Source organism: Lissotriton helveticus, chromosome 5_1, assembly GCF_964261635.1.
Source record: "Lissotriton helveticus chromosome 5_1, aLisHel1.1, whole genome shotgun sequence".
NCBI classification, from domain to species: domain Eukaryota; kingdom Metazoa; phylum Chordata; class Amphibia; order Caudata; family Salamandridae; genus Lissotriton; species Lissotriton helveticus.
This window is the reverse complement of record NC_136065.1, coordinates 978019734-978041466: the sequence shown is the minus strand read 5'-3', so window position 1 is coordinate 978041466 and position 21733 is coordinate 978019734. Positions and strand designations below refer to the sequence as shown.

Below are 21733 nucleotides of genomic sequence, written 5' to 3'. Positions count from 1 at the left end.
TGCCATTATGTTCATTAAATTATGATCTATTTTATAAATCAGGGTAAGCATTTTATTTTGTGTTGCTTTGAACTTTTTAACTGTTTTGGTACTTCTAAATCCTTTATACGTTTTCATAAACTCATTTACACGCCAATAGAACTAAAAAATGTGGTCCCGCAAGATAGGCAACTACATGACCTGCCCCTCCAACACAAATTAAATGAACTTGGTCTCATTTATCCAGGCCAGTTGCCAAACCTCTGTAAGTACACGGGCACTTTCCAGTTCTCGAGTCAAACAACTTTTTTCACCCACTCAAAAACTAAACAACTTGTAAAGGATTTAAATATAATGTACCTAAATACATTATATAATGTACCTAAATACTCATTCCATGGTCAAACACCAGTTAGAACTATTTAACCTTCTAGACACTGACTCTCCAGACATGTATTAACAGAAACTTGGCTGACAGAGGAATCCACCCCAGATATCCTAGCTGCACTCCCAGATAATGATCACCTCCTACAAACTAATTGATCAACGGGAAGGAAAGGGGGTGGGGCGGCAGTCGCCATCAAAAAAGGACTATCATTCACTGCCATCTCTCCGTTAGAGATAACACTAGTAGACAACCTAGTTATCAAACTTTACTCCCCAAATAGCACTGTAGTCTGTGTACTTCTGTATAGGCCGCCCACCTCAATGCTGGTTTCCCCAAAGCATTTTTTAACTGTATGGCATCTCTGATAGTGGACTATGATAAAGTGCTGATCATTGATGACATTAAGTACTGGACTAATGAGGCAGACGGAGGAAAGAACACCAAGGAACTGACCAGTGCTCTTCAAAGTTTGAACCTCACACAACACATCCAAGGACCCACACACATTAAAGGTCATACACTTAACCAAGCCTGGTCTATTAACCTCAACCTGCAGAAATTAGTAATCCAACCCTGCTTATGGTCTGATCAATACACAGTTAGTTTTACTGTGTGTGATATCACTCTGCCCAAAACTACATCCCTTCACAAGCGTCTACCCAGGAATTGGAATGGAGTCACCTTAGAATCCTTATGCGAGACCCTGAACCATAAATTGCCAGCAAGCTGGGAAAATATAGATAAATTGGAGCAAGAAATCACAAACTGGCAATTGAATGCTATTAGCACTCAGGCTCGTCTACAGAGCCAGACCTCTCACGTCAGTTGGCATGAAGTATCCAAATGGTTCACTGCTGACGTAAAATCAGCCAAACTTAAAACACGACAGGCAGAAAGGGAAAGGCGAAACACCTATTAGATAGAATCCAGAGAACATTACAACGCAAATCTTACGGCCTACAAAAAAGCCATATTGGAGGCAAAAAAGCAGTTTTTCTCCAACAAAGTACTAAACTCTACAGCAAAGCAAAAGATATCAACACAGTAAAGGAGCTATCTAACCCTGATCATGTGACCCCTCCATCCCTGCCCCACAGAAACTATGTAATGATCTGAATTATTTTTTCTCCGATAAAATTAAGAAAATTCAGGATTCTATAGACTCCAACAACAGGGATGTGATTGAACTGCCTGGAATCACTAACACCCTCTCCATGGCTACTCTCCCATGCCTGAGCAATGAACAGTTCCTGGAACTTCTTTAGGCCTATTTCACTTCTGCCACTCCTGGCCAAGGTATTAGAGACACACGTAGCAAAACTCTTGAGCACCTTTATAGAAAACACTTATTTTTTAGAACCACATCAGGCAGGTTTCCACTCATCCTACTCTACTGAATCTATCATTCTATCTGTGATGGATGAACTTAAAGAAAAGGCTGATGTGGACTGCACTGAAGCCCTGTTCCTCCTGGAACTGTCTGCGGCGTTCGACACCGTCAATCATGACATCTTGATGGAACGGATTGCTGCAGCAGGTCTCAGAGGGGCTGCTCTAAAGTGGTTTCAATCCTTCGTAGTAGATCGGAGACAATCAGTGTGGCTCTCGCCTTACAAATCCGGCACAAGCAACCTCGATTGCAAAGTACCGCAGAGTTCATCATTGTCTCAGCACCTTTTCAAAGTATATATCGGACCCCTCATATTCACGCTCCGTCACATGGGTGCACAGATTTATTTTACTATGCTGACGACATGCAGCTAATTTTCTCCATAGATCATTCCATAAATTCCAATGAGTTCCTTAGGAATACTATGCTGTTTATCAGAAATTGGATGAATAAAAATCAGCTAAAATTAAATTCCGATAAAACTGAAATCATAATCCCTAACAATAAACTTCAGCATTGGACCCCTACTCATTGGCCCACAGAACTTGGACCTGCACCTGCCCCTAAGAACTCGATTAAGAGCCTAGGCACTCATATTGACTCTTGAACTCACATATTGGGACAGTTACTTCAGCCTGTTGCTTCCAACTTGGGACACAACGCAAAATCAGAAGGTTTTTCAGCAGGGAGGTCAGCATTTAAATCATCATCTCCTTGATCCTATCTAAAATTGACTACGCCAATGCAATTTACCTGGGCCTCCAACGTAACCAGATACACCATCTGCAGCTGAAAGAAAATCAGGCAGCAAGAATTATCTATCAACAATGTAGATGCTGTCGTGCTAAACCACTGCTGAAGGAACTGCACTGGGCTTCCAGTGGAGCAGCGTTCCATGTTTAAAAAAGGATGTATCCTGTTCAAAGCCTTTCATGGCACTGTCCCCATGTACATTTCCTAAAAAATTCACAGGTACTTCCCAACGCGCACTTTAAGATTCATGCACTGAATCTACTGGTGGTACCGGGTTTCAGACGTAAACAGACTGGAGGATCGTGCTTCTCAATTCAGGGATCCAAGTTCTGGAATACCCTGCCCATGTCCTTGAGACTAGAAACTGACCATCTGCGCTTCAGGAAAAAGCTGAAGACCTGGCTTTTCTCACACGCTTACAGTTAGACTTGGACTTCTCTTAGTGGTGTCTCCAAGGAAGGAATAAGACATTATATCACCACCAAGAAAACTGTTAGTGATCGTGCGCTCTATACATTTTCAATAACATAAGTGAAGCTTGTTTGCTCTGTGTCAGAGCTCAGGTTTAAATTGCTGAAAATGTTACCGGTCCTAACAAGAATAGTGATATTATTAATTGTGGTGGACTGCCATCCAACCTACTAATAAGCCACTTTCTCACATTTTTCTTCATTGGTGGGATCCAGAATTTGTTAGCATTACAGCTCAGCTATCAAGTTAGAAATTAAAAATCTCTAAATCGAACTGAAAGCAAAAATTGATGTTTGGTTTTGAATTTTCATCAGGTCTTTTTATTGGGTCATACTTGATTTTTCCAAATTTAATATTTATTCCAATTCTGCACTTCTTAAATGTTTAAAGGAAAATGGAGTTGGATCTGACTTCCCTGACAACTTTTACAGTGATAGAGGTAAAGGCCCTATGCAGAGTGTTAAATCTGGACACCTCCAGTGTAACTGGGAAGTGCAATTTTGTAGGAGCGAGACACAAATACCAGCAGCCAAGCCCTAACACCACGTAGAGCCCTGTGATCACTGGGTACAGCAGTTCAAGTGATCGCACCAAGCAGTGGAAGTGAATGAACAAAACAAAAGATGATGTTTTCAGGGTGTGCTTCAAAGGGACTGCATCCAACTAAGACTCTAGGGATTCCAGCAGAGGAACTCAGGAACGCTCCATACATATATCAACATAGCGAGAGCAACTCCATTAAAACCAGTGCTTCAACATGCATAAGAGAACTAGAAAAACCTGGATAAGTGATGAATATGTGCCTTTACCTATCTCCCACTTTCCCTCTTATATTTCCATGTAGGAATTCATGACAGCCATGTGGCTCTGTAAATAATAAAATTAAGTACAGTGTCGAGTGATTACTACTAACAGTTATTCCTATATTTCTCCCAATTAAACCCTTTTACTACGTAATACCTATGTAATAACAGTGATGAGAGTTGTAAGAAACATTATGTTTTCACCAGAATGGTTTCATTCCAGTAGTTGTCTCTAAATGCTTCCAAAAGAAAAAATATAGGTCCCAGCATGGCTCAAAAACACAGTTCTTGTACGAATTCTTTTTGTCCTGCAGTCAGTTGTGAGGTTGTATTGAACAAAAAATGTTCAATAATAGTCCATTGTGTCTTCACTATAAGCTCTTGTTTGATTTCAGAAGTTCATGGACTCACTATACAAGTGGAGCCTTAATGTCCAGGGTTAATTGCATGCATTCGTCTTACCAATATGACAACCAGATAAGTGTAGTTAAAGTCTGTTGTACCTTATGTCTCACAAGAATAAATTGCGAGAAGATACTCTCAACAGGTAATCAAAGAGCACACTGAGACCCCCTTAATAGAAATAAAAAGGATTTCTCCAAAATGTTGTACCAGAAAAACAGGGATTTAGGGACGAAAAAAGAAGTATCAAAATTAAGGATCGTAGCAATCGACAAGGTAAGTATTCCAAAAAGAAAACAGGAATTGCAGGCAAGCATCTGCTCCAAAGGGAAGGTTTTATGCGGCTGCCTTTAAAACATCTGACTGTGATCAGTGCAGTTTTCAGGAGAACCAGAGCAGGGGCTCGCAACAATACTAGACCACATCCCATGCCTAGGTCTCTCACTCTGCTTCTCCTACGCTTGAATGCACTGATGTAGTCATAACAGAGAGAAAGGCAATTGAAGTTGCCCCATAATGCGGGTAAGGCAGATTATGAAAGGGCCCTTAAGTGATGGATAAAATATCCCTGTGCACATATCCCCTTTGAGGATAAAGCAAAGGATGCTGCCCTAAAAGGTGAAGGGGTAGTGGATCACTTGTCCCAAAAGGTACTTATTAGTGTACCATCCTTGTCTGGGAGTAAAGGAGGTGCTTCCAGTATAAACTCTACTGAACTGTCCATCTGCTCAGTGGAGCTCCACAGCAAGCAATCAGCACGTGTGCTGCAGGCAGCCATTGCACAGGAGGAGAGGAAACATTCACTAAAGAAAAAGAGAATGGCCTTAGATGAGAAGGTCAGCTTAGGCCTCTGGAGGTTGGAAGAAGATAGTGGTTGCAATAGTGAGGTGTCTACAGGGGGACACATACCCCTTGCTTGCGCAAGGTATTGTTCCTAGCTTTGAGTTGCGGACAAAATCGACAAATGGTTCGCCTCTTATGAAGGAGATTTGAGAATCTGCAGTGTGGGTGAACAGCACTGGGAATTGTACCTGTTGGACGTAGTACCAAAACTGTAGATGGATACACTCCTGACTCCTGAAAACAGGGTAGCTGACTCCGCTACTCACATGAAGAATGATGCCCTTGAGCAGAAATATGCTCACACACAAAAGCTCACAACAACCCTGACTTGACTTTTATGATATCTCTATAAAAGCAGCGGAGGACTGAGTAAAAGGCAATGGAATATTAGCCTAGTGGACTGAAGCCAACTTAGTCTCCATAGGGTGGGTGGTTTTTGGAGTCCTGGCCACCTTACCTCCAGGATGGTGAAGTGCGGCAATGGCAAATCAACAATAGGACCACGGTAGCAGCAGCTAATGAGTGATATAGGAGCTAATATGTTCACAGTGGTGAAGAGACTGGGTTCCTAAAAGCAGAACATCCCAGATGTTTTCCCATAGGGTAGTCAACAATGACAGTGATGGGAAATGTCATCCTATAGCAATGGCTAACTTTGAGCGGGGAGGGGTTATTGACCTAAAGAACGTTGCTGTGACCCAGTCCATTTTAGTGGAGTATCTCTTTGGACCTAGTAACCTCTGCTTGGGCTGAGGTGGAAAGGAAGACTCATGCAGAAATGTTTGATTTGGCCGAGTGGGTGTGTGGGCCCAGACACCCCATAGGGGAATGCAAGGGAGCATGGAGTCTGAGACAATAGCCTTGGTTCCCACAACCAAGAGGCATGTGAAACTAACTGGAGCTCCACACAGGGGAATACAGGTTCTGTTGTCTTGATTTTAGGTAGAGAGGAGCACTCTGGGATTGTTTGCAGTACTGCAGACAGGACCTCCTGCAAAAGTAGGTTGGGTTACCACAAGGAACTTTTTTCATATTGTTTGGAGAGGAGCCAGTAGTCGCCCCCAACCACAGTTTTGTGCCAGGCATAAAGGAGGCACTCCTGGGCACCCTCTTCAGGACACTTGTGGAACTGTGAAAATCAGAAGGGCTTCACCTTTGTTGAGATATGTGAGGAGACATAGAGGACTGAACCTTCGCCACATTTGTACACAGGACAAAGACGTGGAACCCATGGGTCAGTTGGCTGACCTCCTGTTCAACTACAGGCATACAACAAGCTGTTAGAAGTCCCTTTTACTGAAGAGCTTATATTACCAGTTGCAACTGGACCTGCTTTGGACCCTGCTATTGACTTCTGTGGGAGTTAGTTTTGACCACTACATGGTGTTCCTGAGGTCCTGAGGCCCTTGAATGTGTCAAAGTGCTTTCCTCTAACATCCACAAAAAATTAAGAATTAGAAACCTCTTAATTGCAAGACCTCTTGAGGGCCATGACAAGCCTGCCAAGTCAATTTAATAAAGGTTGTCACTGGGCCAAAGATTCACGTTGTTTCCGCTAGGAGTGTTACTTGCCCGGCAAATCCATTTAAATGGGACATCACAGAAAGGGTGTCTGGCTTCATGATGCTCTGTTTGGATATAACTTGCAACCTTACCCCACCTGAGGAATCTGAGTTCCAAAAAAGCGTTTAAGTCTGAATGTAGAACTCTTCAGCATGTGAAGGTGCAAACAGTGTCCTTCCGGCAAGGGAGACCATCCTTGGTGCAAATTTTGAATTTCTCTTGCTCTGAGCTTTCCCACCAAGTCATCGGCTTCACTGGGTCCTCATCTGGTGACTATCCAAAGTTGTGAAAACTATTTTTGCCACTGCCTGCTGCCTTGTCCTGGTGAGGATTTTTGACTTCTGTTTCGGAGTAAGAAGGTAAAAGTTATTTTTAGGATAAACCTGTTTTTTTGTATCTGACCTGTGATCCATTGTAGTTGGTCTTAAATTGCTCCTTGGTCCCGGTCAAGTGCAACCCGATGAATGTGGTTGGAGTTTATGGTTTTTGGTGTTATTTTTATTTTTACTTTAAAAAATCATATCCCTGACCTTCCTTATTTGAATGTTCTTGTTTCTGTGTAATTTTGTTTATTAAATTATTTTCCATTTTTATAAATTGGCTTGTGATTTTTATTGAGTTGTGTTTGACCTCTAAACAATGTTGGCACTTCGAAATGCTTTACACAAGTTCTTAAGTTAAGTCTATTTGCTCTGTGCCATAGCTTCCAGGGGTTGGTCTCAGGTTTAAGTTACTGAAACCTTTAGAGGTCCTAAAGCATTATTACGTGCAGTGGACTGCCTTCCAATCCAACTGCTAAGGGACTTTCTCACAACTATGTAACAAACTAATTTTAAGCACAGCAGGAAATGCCTTCAGGTGAGCATTAGTATGCCATAACAGCACTTCATGCAATAATATTTCAAATGGAAAAGTGATTCACAATCCACATATATGAGGAAAAAATAAAGCTGAGACACGGATCTGCCTGAGATACTATCTAGTTTGGGTGCTACCTGAAATGCCCATGTGGGCTCAGATACGTGGAAAAAACTGAAAAGAAAGTGAAGACATACATAACAGCAAATAAATGAACAATTAAAAACAAAAAAGTAAGTCTGGGAGAGCCTCTTATTTTAAATAACACAATCACCAGGTGATTATGTGATTGAGATTTCACGTGGTAGAAAAAGTGAAGTGCTATAACCAAGGTTGAAATCAATCTAAGACACTACCACAAAGGGAACTATTTGGGATGCAGAGCCTGTATACAGTTTATAGTGGGTGATGAATGACAAAATTGATTATAATGTAATGTTAGGAATATCATGTCTACCTCTCCTCTTAGGGACACCCCAGTAAGATAATGGAAACCAAAAGCCTTCTCTTATTCAAACGAGTTCGTACTTTTATACTTTGATGATGATGCCTACCGTACTCAGCAGTGCATAGATTCAGCATTATTTTTTCACAATTAGGGCTATGATATAAGAAGCTACAGGACAGCCAATATTCTAAATAGGCAGAACATCAAGACATCATAGTTGATATAAGAAGCCACAGGACATCCTATATTCTAATTTGGAAGTACATCAATGTATCATTGTTGTCACCCCCTATATTTGGTAAAGCACAGTTTCTTAATTAGCCCTGAAAACATACACACATGTAAGTATGACATGGTCAGGGGCTTATTACACACTAGCATTGTTTCCCCCATAAGTTGGTTTAAATTGAGATTTATATTTTGAGGCTTATCACCCGTGAGGGTATCCAAACGCTATCCAAGGGCATGGGGAGATTAAGGGATTTGCTCAGAAACACAGAATGTTGCGCCGACACCAAGACTCAAGTCCGTATGCCCAGCTCCCGAGTCGGCAGCTCTGGCCACAGTGCCAAATCCTCTCCATCATTGTAGCTTCAATTCATATATTCCTGTATCTCACCTTATTGACCATCTTTAGTACTTCTTGAGTTTTTTCCAAATATTTTATGGATATATACACTAAACTAGATAAGGCTTTCCCCAATGGTAGAATTAAACAGGTGTTGCCATCTGCAATGCACAACACCACCATCAGGGGCGTAATACAGGCGCCCGCAGCCCCCGTGTTGCGGGGGGGGCCCTGCGCTCCGGGGGCCCCATCACTTACTTTATCATGATGATGAATTGAATCGTGCGGTGCGCAGTGCTCATGGTACTGTTATAAATTAAATGGTGCGGTGCGCAAGGCATGCATGCCTGGGCCCCCGCCGGGCCTCAGAAGCTAATTGCTCATGGTGCATGCACAGAGCCTTTCCCTGGTTTACATGAATTAAACAACTACTGCTGCACACAGGCGGGCCTCGTCCGGGGCCTCGGGGCTCTTAATAAATGGTGCCCGGCCGGGGTCCCTGAGGCTCTTCATAAATGGTGCCCAGCCCCGGCCGGGGCCTCCTGTAGCCTTTCTGCACAGCATTTACAATGTGCAGCACAGCTTTAAAAAAATGTGAAAGAAAAGAAAATCTATGACTTGACCCACCATTATTTTGTAGGCGCACAGAGGCAAAAAGCATGAGCTGGCCTACAAAATGATGCCAGCGCTTTAATATTTTCATTTTGTTTGCCGATACCGGATAAACAAAAAGGAAAAGTATACTGCCCTGAGGCTCTTCATAAATGGTGCCCGGCCCCCTGAGGCTGATTAATAAATGGTGCGGGGTGCTGCCCCGGTCGGGGCCCCTCAGCCTCTTCATAAAATAAATGATGCTCGGCCGGGGCCTCTGAGGCTCGTTAGATTAAATGGGGGGTGGGTGTGCGCAGCGCACAGTTGCTTCTGCGACGTGTCTGCGCCAGCCGCGGCCGGGCAGTGACGTGGGGAGGGGGAGGGGCAGGGGCAGGGTTGGGGGGTAGTAATGTATGGAATCCGGGCCTTAACAGGTAAGTAAACATAAAAATAAATAAAACGAATTTCGTTGCGCGCACTGCATCGCATTTGGTTATGCAGTCCGCGCAACAAAATTAGTTTTATTTATTTTTATGTTTACTTACCTCTTAGGGTCCGGATTCCATACATTACTAGCACCCACCCTGCCTCTGCCTCTCCCCCTCCCCACGTCACCGCCCGGCCGGTACTCCCACAACCGGCTGCGGCTGGTCTGCGCGCTCTTCAGGATGGGGCAGAGCTTCGTGACAAATGCCTAGCCTGATTAGAATTTGTCCTGACATGCGCATTGAGCGCACCCAATTAAAAGTGCGTGTGAGACTGACTGAGGTGTGGCATCCCAAGAAGACCAGTCACCCAGCCAAGCACCTACAAGGACGGTCCGAAGTCCGTCACTGGCCATAATTTAAATTAAGTTATTACAAGCCCCATGGCCCCTGACACTGCCTGGCTAGCCTTGCCCTGGGCCTTGCCATCTGCCCGTCCCGTTCGCTCCTAACACTGAAGCTGCAGGCCAGGTCCTAGCATCAGGTCAGGTGAGTCTGTGTCGAGGCCGAGCCTAGTAGCAGGAGTGCCCGTGAGTGGTGGCGAGGACCGTCGGAGACAGAGTCTCAGTGGGTGGCGGACGTGAATCAGATAATTTGGATTAAAATTCAGGGAGGGAATCAATGGTGGGGCCCGGTAGGTGAGTGCATTGTTAGAGAGCAGTGAGAGTCCCTGCACAGGTTGTATAGGATTCATGTACTTGCAGTGAGCTGATAAAATGTGGGATAAACAACGCATTCATCTGCAGTGTGAAAATGGTGTTAGTGACTACAACAAGAGGTAGAGCGTTAACGTGGGGGTGCACTGCCACTTCCACCACAGCAGGACGAGTTATGGGCACTCGTGCTGGAATGCTCCCGTTTACCATCCCAAATCCAGCTTACATCATTTTTTTTCTTTCTCAAAGCTAAATCTTTCCAGGCTCATGAGTGGAATGTGGAAAATACTTTCACGTTGCCCCAAGTTTTTTATTCTCTTTTTGGGCTGCACGCTGCGTACACCCAGGCTTGGAAGCAGAGGCAGCCCACGAGGGCCTGGGTGTGGTGTGCACGTGCACACTCGGCTAAGGACCGCAGAACCAGTGCCAGAAGCCCTGTGTGTGCTCATGTACATAGCCTTGGAAGGCAGTTCCAGAGTCTGATTTATAATCTACTTGTGCATACCCCATGGGGTCAAAGACGAGTAGCCAGCTTGTGATGTCAGAGATGCCCGGCTGGCAATAAATGTAAAACATAGTGTGTCTTATGCTGCTCGCCTCCCTGTCTGTTATTTGGCTTTACTTGTGGTTACTTTTTAGAGTAACATTATTTTTTTTTTTTAATGAGTAAATACCTAACGTGTTGAAACCGTGACTGCCAAGCGAAAAATCATTTTTTTAACTGTATTTATCTTTTTAAATAAAAATCTAATTAAGCAAATTGTTGTTGGTTAAACTGCAAGGACTCTGAAAAACTCCAAACATAATGGGTCCAGTTTGCAGCCGTGGTTTAAGGAAGGTGTGCACCACGGATGCCTAAGACAGACAATATGTCATAGTTGCAGGATAGCTCCAAACCACACTAATAATTTTCAGTCTAGAGTATTTTATGGTATGTGAATTTCTTGAAAATCTGTCATGCATATTCTGGACTGATGTTGGACACCTCTCTAATGAGGACCGGCCCCCACAGTCCACTGATAGTCACACAGACTCTGTATATCAGGCTGTGTCAGAGAAATCACAACAGTCTCCATGGCGCAGGCTATGTACCTTCTCATGAACACACTCACACACGCTTTCACACATGCATGTGCACACTCACACAGATGTACACATAAAATCAAGTACACGCAAATCCACACTGATGCCCATAAATACACAAACTCACACATCATGTGCCCACACACATACCCACTCACATAGACACATGCACACTCACACACACACCCACCCGATATACACACACATCCTCGCACAAAGGTACACATACACACTCACACACACCCATAGACACTCACAAACTCACACACATGCACACTTACATGCTCACACCCCTCACATATACACATTTATAAGCACGGACTATAAAACTTTGAGAAATGAATACACTGAGTACTCAGAAAACCATGTTTTTTAAACAACATGAATTCATTATTTAAACTTAAAATACATTGGCAAATCACATAGGTCGGGTTATAATTGAAAGTGATTTGATTCTTCAGTCAATGCAGTCCCTAATCCATCCGTCCTCAGTGGCGTAGGAAGGGGGTGCGGTGGGTGAGGGCCAACCCGGGTGTCATCACTGAGGGGGGGTGACAAAATGGCAAAATATTTTTGCCATTTTGTCCAGCTGGGGGTGACAAGAAATTTCCCACACTGGGTACCACCTGACCTTGCTACACCACTGTCCGTCCATACACTCGCTCACTCGTCTCCATGGTCATGCATCAATTTGTCCAATGATTGACTCTTTCTTGTGATCTTGGTTCATATGCATAACAACTTTTTTTGACTCTCACCTGATCACCTTCATAGAAGATCTTGGGAGGGATTTAGCGAGCCTTTCTGATAGTTCTCATAAGGAGACATTGATAATTTGGCCGGAGGTTTTCAACGCAAGGTTGTGTGGGAACAGGGGTCCCTCTGCCTGCGGTATGGAGACAACAGATGAGGAGGACTTCCAGCACACCCCGTTAGTAGAGGCTCTGAATAGAGCAATGACCACCAGCTCTTTAGTATTTGCTAAAGACCATAAGGCACTGGAAGACCCTTTACCCGCTACGTATAAGGGGGAAAAGGTGCTCGAAAGGTGAGACAGATTTTATTATGGTACCCCGTCATCTAACTAACTTGATATTTGACTACAATGCACCTGCCTTCTGTATCAGCGATCATAACCCCCTATTTGTATTACTGGACCTTCATTTGTTGGGGGCATTAGGGAAGCAGGTGAGTTTTGCCCCCTTTTACTCGCGCAATAAGGGGGTGAGGGTAAAATGGGAAAGGGTGGAAAGGGATGCTTTCTTTGCGAACACTAGTGATGGAGAATAGGGAAGCTATATCAACATTCACCCTGGAGGAGGAGCCCCTCAAAGATGATCTCTAATGCTTTTAGGACCATATGTATCTCCATAACTAAGGGGTTAAGGCACAATAAAGCTCCTAAAAGATGGTCACCTATTGGCTGATTTAATCATGTCTGTACTTCGGACCATAGGAGACTGAAACTAGCCCTCTCCTCCAATCCACACACTAAAGGTGATGTACTGTGCACTTGGAGAAGCTATAAATCAACCCTGGAGGCTAGGATGTCAGAGTAGTTAGGAGCAGATGCATGGGGGACTTGGAAAAATCTTCTCACACAAAGGATTCTGCATTAATCTGTAAGGTCGTTAATAGGCATTTTTCTCATGGTTTGAAAAGGCCTCATTGGACATGCTCAGTGGCGTAACATAAGCCCCTGCAGCCCGGGCGGTGTGGGGGGAAGGGGGCCCTGAGCTCCAGGGGGCCCCCCTCAGCAAAAGTACTAGATGGTGGGCCAGGGTCGGGGGGCCTCCTCCATGTACTTTGCAGGGGGGCCCCTCAGGTTTCGTTACGCCACTGACCACCATGGAACACAGTTAGAAGCTTCCACTTAATGGTGGGCAGGTCCAGTCATATTGATCCTCTTATCTTTTAGCCTGACTCTACTTGAAATAAACAAGCATTTGCAATGCAATTGTCTCGCCTTTGGGGCCTTATGTGTATTTAGCTATGTAGCACATTAGGCTGGGTGCTGAAACATCTACTGTTCTTTAACATGGAGGGGAAGTAAACACTAAACTGCGTGACATGCTAGGTATTAAAACATGGAGAGAATTATTGCCTTTCAGCTGGAAATTGTATATTCCAAAGCTCTGTTTGTAATATAAAATCAGGGCCTTCGGTGGTCATATCACTGAAAATACAAGATTTTAAAAACATATTATTGTGTATGGGTGCTTGTGGAAGACATCTTCTATGGACTGGAATCTAGAGAATGCTACAGTGACTCTGGTAATTTACTGATGTCTGCTGGTCGTTTTCTATCAAGATAGTTAAATAGAGGCAGTTGCCAGAAAAATAAAAAAAGGAAAGTCCATCAGCAGAAAGCAATTCTGGTATTTTACTGACCTCTACTGGTCGTTTTCTATCATGACATTAAATAGAGGCAGTTGAACAAGCAGAAAGCAATTCTGGTATTTTACTGACCTCTACTGGTCTTTTTCTATCAAGACCATTAAATAGAGGCAGTTGAACAGAAAAAAAGGCCCTAAGCGGAAGCAGACAATTCCTAGGGCTGATGTCCAGAGCCCACAAAGTACATACACATATAAGTATATACAAGAGGTCTTGAATGCTCGACCTAAAAATCAGGAAGTCTAATGTCAACCATGAAATTAAAGGACTATTAGTCTTACAAATACTTCACTAATATCTTGATAGGCATTCCCAGATGACCACATCAAGTTGATGAAGGGACCAATAGCCATATTCTTCCTGTAGAGCCATTTCCTGGTAAAGTGTGGTTATTTATCACATTTCTTGAGAGCTGTGTGCCCTATGAGTTTCCATTCCACTTTATACATATATAGGTTATGAGAAAATGTGTTGTTGAGGGGGATGTGAGCCGTTCTCAAGCAACAGTCACACTCCTTGTTAAGGAGAACCGCAAAAGTCAAAAAATTAACCCATGCTTAGCTCTTATCCATTTGGTAGCTTTGAACAAAAGCAGTCAGGCTGAACATAGAGGCAATGTGTAAAGTATTTATGCAGCACACAATCAGTAATAAAGAGAAAAAATAACACAAGGAAACAACCCATGCCAGTTTATAAAAATGGAGTGAAATGTAATAAATTATTTGACACCAAAACAACAAAAATGTAATCAGTAGAACCAAACATATGAAATTTTAAGATTGAAGGTTAGCATAGTGCCTAAAAGCACAAAATGCCACTCTTACTTTTGTGATCATGCTAGAATGGGGGGGGTCACAAGTTCAGGTCGACTGTAATGGAGCATGGGTCAGATACAGGGACTAGGTTAGTCTTGCTAAAAAAGTTACCTTTTCAAAGTCTGGCCGAGTGTCTCCAGTTCACAAGGATGAGGCTGTGAGGAGCAGAGGTTGTCGCTGTAGCATGAAGAGCAGGCCAGATGCTGTAGCTCGAAGATCTGGTCATGAGACTCAGACAATTGTTATTGGAGCTTCGCGTTGGTGGTCACTACAGACTGTTAATGCTGTAGCGTAAAGTACAGATTTCAGTTTGCCAGTTGTGACTGGTGGTCGCTGTTGCAAAAAACAACAAGTGATGGACTGAATGTGGATCAATGTCACACACTCCCCCAGTCAAAAGATCTGGGCCCAAATCCATCGTTTTTTTGCACTCCACACCACCCTGGGTCAGATAATGGCTTTATGCAAATCAGCTCTGACCCTGTTGCCCCATGGGAACAGTCCAGTCCGAACTACAACAGCCATATCTTTCCCAGACCGGAATCAAGCATCCGAGGACCGGACCGGTTTCGAGGTAACACCTCTCTTCAGCCCGGCTAGCTTGACTCCAAGTGGTGTGGAGTGCCTGGGACCCACGTCTGGGCATCCCCAGCGCACTTAGGGCGGCAATTGCAAAAAACAACAAGTGATGGACTGAATGTGGATCAATGTCACACACTCCCCCAGTCAAAAGATCTGGGCCCAAATCCATCGTTTTTTTGCACTCCACACCACCCTGGGTCAGATAATGCCTTTATGCAAATCAGCTCTGACCCTGTTGCCCCATGGGAACAGTCCAGTCCGAACTACAACAGCCATATCTTTCCCAGACCGGAATCAAGCATCCGAGGACCGGACCGGTTTCGAGGTAACACCTCTCTTCAGCCCGGCTAGCTTGACTCCAAGTGGTGTGGAGTGCCTGGGACCCACGTCTGGGCATCCCCAGCGCACTTAGGGCGGCAATTGCAAAAAACAACAAGTGATGGACTGAATGTGGATCAATGTCACACACTCCCCCAGTCAAAAGATCTGGGCCCAAATCCATCGTTTTTTTGCACTCCACACCACCCTGGGTCAGATAATGGCTTTATGCAAATCAGCTCTGACCCTGTTGCCCCATGGGAACAGTCCAGTCCGAACTACAACAGCCATATCTTTCCCAGACCGGAATCAAGCATCCGAGGACCGGACCGGTTTCGAGGTAACACCTCTCTTCAGCCCGGCTAGCTTGACTCCAAGTGGTGTGGAGTGCCTGGGACCCATGTCTGGGCATCCCCAGCGCACTTAGGGCGGCAATTGCAAAAAACAACAAGTGATGGACTGAATGTGGATCAATGTCACACACTCCCCCAGTCAAAAGATCTGGGCCCAAATCCATCGTTTTTTTGCACTCCACACCACCCTGGGTCAGATAATGGCTTTATGCAAATCAGCTCTGACCCTGTTGCCCCATGGGAACAGTCCAGTCCGAACTACAACAGCCATATCTTTCCCAGACCGGAATCAAGCATCCGAGGACCGGACCGGTTTCGAGGTAACACCTCTCTTCAGCCCGGCTAGCTTGACTCCAAGTGGTGTGGAATGCCTGGGACCCACGTCTGGGCATCCCCAGCGCACTTAGGGCGGCAATTGCAAAAAACAACAAGTGATGGACTGAATGTGGATCAATGTCACACACTCCCCCAGTCAAAAGATCTGGGCCCAAATCCATCGTTTTTTTGCACTCCACACCACCCTGGGTCAGATAATGGCTTTATGCAAATCAGCTCTGACCCTGTTGCCCCATGGGAACAGTCCAGTCCGAACTACAACAGCCATATCTTTCCCAGACCGGAATCAAGCATCCGAGGACCGGACCGGTTTCGAGGTAACACCTCTCTTCAGCCCGGCTAGCTTGACTCCAAGTGGTGTGGAGTGCCTGGGACCCACGTCTGGGCATCCCCAGCGCACTTAGGGCGGCAATTGCAAAAAACAACAAGTGATGGACTGAATGTGGATCAATGTCACACACTCCCCCAGTCAAAAGATCTGGGCCCAAATCCATCCATGTAGCCCGAAGATTCGGGTTCACTGGAGCTTCAACTTGGCCGTCATCACAAACAGCAAGATCTTTGCGCAAAGTACCTGTTTGTGGTCTCAAAGAGCCCAAAAGTTCAGGATTTCTCCTGTTCTTCCAGGAGTTCAACTGATGGTGGGAGGCGCTTCTTGGGTATGAGGTACTCACTTCAACAGAGGCCAGCAAGGCACAGGCCAGGCCAGCTGCAGGTGCAGGCAGGTCCAGTGTAGCAGGTCAGCTGGGCGGTTGCAGGGAGGCCTCTGAAGCTTGTTATGTCCCTGTAGCTCTGAACAGGAGGTCTGACAGCTGACCCCTGGAGTCATTTCAGGTAGCCTTGGAGGAAGAGAGCAGGTTTATTTTTCCTTCTCAGACAACAGGGTAGGCCTCAAGCAGAAGGGCAGTCATTCTTCTGTTTTATTCACACGCCAAGGAGTGTCCTGAACAGTGGGTCTCAGGGTCCAATATTTATACCTGGTGCCAGCTTTTAAGAGGGAGATGCTTCTAGACTTCCAACTCATCTGGTTTTGGAATTTCCTTCCTTACCATGCTGAGGCCACAAGATGTCTGAGGTGACAAAAGGCTAGTGTGAAGTTTTGTGTGAGTGTGCTGTAGCAGCTCCTTTGAAATGTAAGTGTGGTAGGTGACAGCTCTGCCCCACCCATCCTGTCAGGATGGGCAATCAAGCTAAAACTGGGTCCCCCTTTATGGACACTATCTGGGAGGAATACACAAAGGCCAACTGCCAACTACACTTAGACATGTAACCCAGTATGCAGGCTGCATGCAAAAAGGGTTAGAACAGGAAAATGTCAACTTTCTAAAAGAATTGTGACTTAAAAAATTACTTTATCATGAAAGTGAGTTTTCAATTAAAATTCATTATAGACAAAATGGCATTTCAACCTGTTCACAAGCAATAATTATCACTTATTGAATGTAATAGGGTAACCCAATATTATCCAATGGGAGAGGTATGCCTTGCAGAAGTGAAAAACAAATGTAAGAGTTTTTCACTACCAAGACAAGTAAAATTAAAATAATATGTCCAAACTTTTGACTATAATGCACAATGCCCCCTGGGCTCTCTAGGGACTACCATAGAGGTGACATATATACATTAAATAGGAATGTTTATGCCTGGCAAAAAAGTCTCTTTTGCCAGGTCAAAATGACAGGTCAAACCTCACACAGACTACAACGGCCGGCCTCAGACATGTTTTAAAAATCTACTTATGTGGGTGGCACAATAAGTGCTTCAGGCCACTAGTAGTCTTTAATTTACATGCCCTGGGTACATGTAGTGCTAATTTACTAGGAACGTACAAGTAAAATATATGTGCCAATTGGGTGCAAGACAATGCTAACGTGTTTAGACGATAGAGCACAAAACACTTGAGCTCTGGTAAGCAGTGGTAAAGTACATGGAGTCCTCAAAGCAAAAACAATTGGTTCAGAACACAGGCGGGGTAAAGGCAACATGTCTGAAGATGACCCTGCAGAGGTGGCCAAGTTGAACATAGGCCTATTGCTCTGTGACATGTGACTTATGAATACAAAAGTGAGACCCAACCACAATCAGCGACAGTGTGTGCTGTGAGTTCTCAGGCCACATAGGCATGACATTTGTAATGCCAATTTGCCGAGTTTTTGATATTCTCTGTGGGGCAAGACTCTCATACTTTGTCTGTGAGGCGTGCCCCATAATGCACATTTGCACAATCGCACATCTGTAAAGAAGCTAAGTGCTAAGATCTCCTCTTCTAAATATTAGTCTTAAAGTGGTGCTTTCCTATAGATCCAAGTTATATCAAATCTTTTAATTTCCGCTTGCTCTTGTTTATGGTAATTGCTTTTTATGTGAAAATATAGTGAATGAAGTGCATAGTTTTTTTCAATATTACCTTACTAAACATATCTTTATTATTAACACATTATTGACATCCTATCACAAATTGTATGCATGGTCTGTACAAATTGTATTACTTTGCAGCTTCCTTTAATAAGCTCGGGGAATGGAGTGTGTCAATGGCTGAGATATTTTGTCACACAAATCAAGATGTTCACATGATCTTTTCATTGTTAGGAAATCAAATATGAAAGGTTAAATTATTCATAAAATGCAATCATTAAACATTAATTTGGTACATTAGATTGCATTTTTGTTAGAGAACATTGGCAGCGTTTAAGGAGAAAGCAATAAGTTGGCACCTTTCCCAAGACAAATATTTGAAACCAATTGACTTGCGACTATTCAATTATGCTATTAGTGCATAAAACAATTTGGCGAGGTTAAGCTTCTACCAGTATCAAACAAACCCAAATATTTTAAACATTTTCATCTTCTATTTGCCAGTGAATTTTAATATCTTTCCAATCGTGCAGCAATATTTGAATTATATTTCTTAGAACCCCTCAATTTACTGATCTTCATTAAATATACAGTACAAATTATTTTAGTTTGTATAACAGCTTAATGAACATTTTTAGCAGCCCCCTTGCATATGTCAAATTTTTCTCCAAAAGTATCAGCTTTTCTATCAGTATTCAAAACACTGAAATCCAAGCAGACATATTCTATTACCAACCAGCATGTATGCAAGCTAATATAAAAAGACTAAGCAATGTAAATTAAGTTGTTCATAATGAATTTTTAATTATTGACGCTCAATGCATGCCTGCACATTTTATCCGTTCTCCTAGTATGCAGATGTGTGAATCAATGGGTAATTTTGTACTTTATTTCATTGCATAATTTGTGGTACTTTATCCACCATATAATGAGAGTTGCTAACAATTCATTAATATACCTGGTTCTATTTAATAAGGAAAACTTTAAAAGTCATAGCAAAACTGGAAAACAAAAATACTCTCTCCTTTGAAATCCACTTGTGTTTATCAGCTTTTAGTTATTGCTCTAAAGATTTATTTCACTGATAGTTTAATATTGGTTTATACAAATCAAATAAACATAATCTGAGTTGATAAATGTTTTCATTTTTTAATTACATTACAAACCTATACGAAAATGTATAAATAACATTCATTATTCTTCTATGATCACAATGATTAGGATTTAAGCTGTCATTCTAGTCAGACATATCAGCTAAATTAACCTTTGGTGCTAATAATGGAGCTCAAGAGGATTTTATATTGCCAAAATACATTTAAAATGATGTAAATTAAACTAGATGTACACAATGTGCATATTGTGTTTCCTGGATGGAATATCCTGCCATGCACCAACTGAAGTGCCTATATACCATAAGGTGTCAAATGTTAATATGGATATAACTCATTGACAATTAGGTTCTGGTGTACAAAGTCTTTTTGCAGCCACAAAGGATCCAATTTGCAGAACTGGGGCATGTGTGATGCAAAAATAATTTGATGGTGGTAAAAAACCCAAAGCGCACTTCGATAACACGTAACCGGATCATAATTTGGCTTTGCGATTCCATATCAAATCATATTTTGAAGGGCGCATTTAGGGTATCCCTTCCAACTACTGATTCGGAATGCTAATTATTAATGTATGGAGACCATAATCTAGATGCCAATCATTAAAGATTTACGGACTAGTGAAAAGTAGTTTAAAGTCCCCAAGATACCCCCTTGTGAATGTTGAGAACATTTTTGGGAGAGACTAGGATGTGGTCCCATGGACCATTGCCTAGTCATAAAAAAAGTTAGTTGAACATTTCAGTTTTTTAAATGGATCTCACTTTCCTTTAAGGAAGATGTGTTGCATTTAAAAAACAAATGATTGCTTTATTTAAAAGCAGTCACAGGCATCATGTTATTCTGACCTCTGCAGGCCACCATCTCTGTGATGGCAGTGATTCATAGTGGATCAAATGTTGTGACCTGCTTCATTAATATTCATGTGGTAGGTCGAATTGCGGCCCACAAGAAATCGGGTATTTGCAACCTACCTATTAGTACATAGGTCGATTCACAAAAACAGAATAGATACTCAATTCACATTTTTGGACAGTTTAAGTTAGGTTGCTGTTCAAGGGAAGACAGTGGTGTGCTAGCAGCTATGCACAAAAGAACTTCCCGGTTGCTCATAAGCATAAAAATCATGTGTAATGATTGATTATTGGGGGCTGTTAATGATATAAAATAATGTTAGCAAGACTTATTTTAAAGAGAAGAATGTAGAGGCTATGAAGACATGTTTTGTATTGGGAAACGGCATGTATTACTGTAGAGTCGTAAAGTCACTATAAGAATGGTCAAGCACCTGGGATGTAGCCTACAAGACAAAAGTCAAAAATAATTTGAAAATAATGAAGCATACACAACGTTATTGACTATTAATTTTTACAATTAATACCCTGATATATTTTATATTTTTAAAAGCTTAAATCAAAGTGTGAAATGTTGAGTTTTAGAGGATTCCCTTCTTAGCACACCATTCTAGACTTTTTACCTCTGGATATACCAATCTCTATTTTGTCTTTAATAGAACGAGGTACCTGAAGGATCACTTTTGTAGGCATATGTCTTCATTAGTAATTATACTTGCAGCAGTGCTTTGTAACATGTGGCACTTCTTTTGGTTTACAAACAATATGCATATGAAAGTCATTTTGTTGCCATACTTTGCCAATTCATAGATGAGAAGCAGAGGTTTGCAAATAGGTTCGCAGCAACATTTTTCAAAACAGTACAGCATTAGAAATAAACACCATGCATACTGTACAAAGGCATGGTGTACACAAGGTATACTCTAAATGTTCTTCTTGACATGAGTGAAATATTATTTATTGGTATCCTGAAACTTATTGTACTTATTACAAACGGATGGAGTAAGTTTACATTCCTGACAGAGCAATTACTTTTTACAGCTTATTAAGTGATTAATGGAAGCCCTTAAGTACTATTTTTTTCAGATATTCATTCAAGAAAATGGAAAACAGTTAATAGTACCCATACCAATATAGCATTATTTCTCAATCCTCAAAAGATTAGATTGTCTAAGGAGATAGTTATGGCCCCATTATTTCACCAGACCTTAGGAATAATAAGGAAGTACCATAATAATATTTTTAAAGATCTCTGACTTTCATACCACAAAGATAGTTTATTGTATCATCAGGAACAATTTTGAAATACAAAGCAATCTCTTTGAAGTTTACA

At 42.6% G+C, this 21733-nt stretch overlaps 1 protein-coding gene and 1 long non-coding RNA gene across 2 annotated transcripts in view; one reads left to right on the top strand and one right to left on the bottom strand.

The window, feature by feature from the left end:
- TCERG1L (transcription elongation regulator 1 like) overlaps positions 1–21733 on the bottom strand; it is a 1322664-nt gene that overhangs the window by 858402 nt on the left and 442529 nt on the right. The gene's annotated exons all lie outside the window — the stretch shown is intronic.
- LOC144755037 (uncharacterized) overlaps positions 9753–21733 on the top strand; it is a 122033-nt gene continuing 110052 nt past the window's right edge. The window contains exon 1 of the long non-coding RNA XR_013594826.1: positions 9753–10031. This is a non-coding gene — a long non-coding RNA (uncharacterized LOC144755037). The remainder of the gene's footprint in view (positions 10032–21733) is intronic.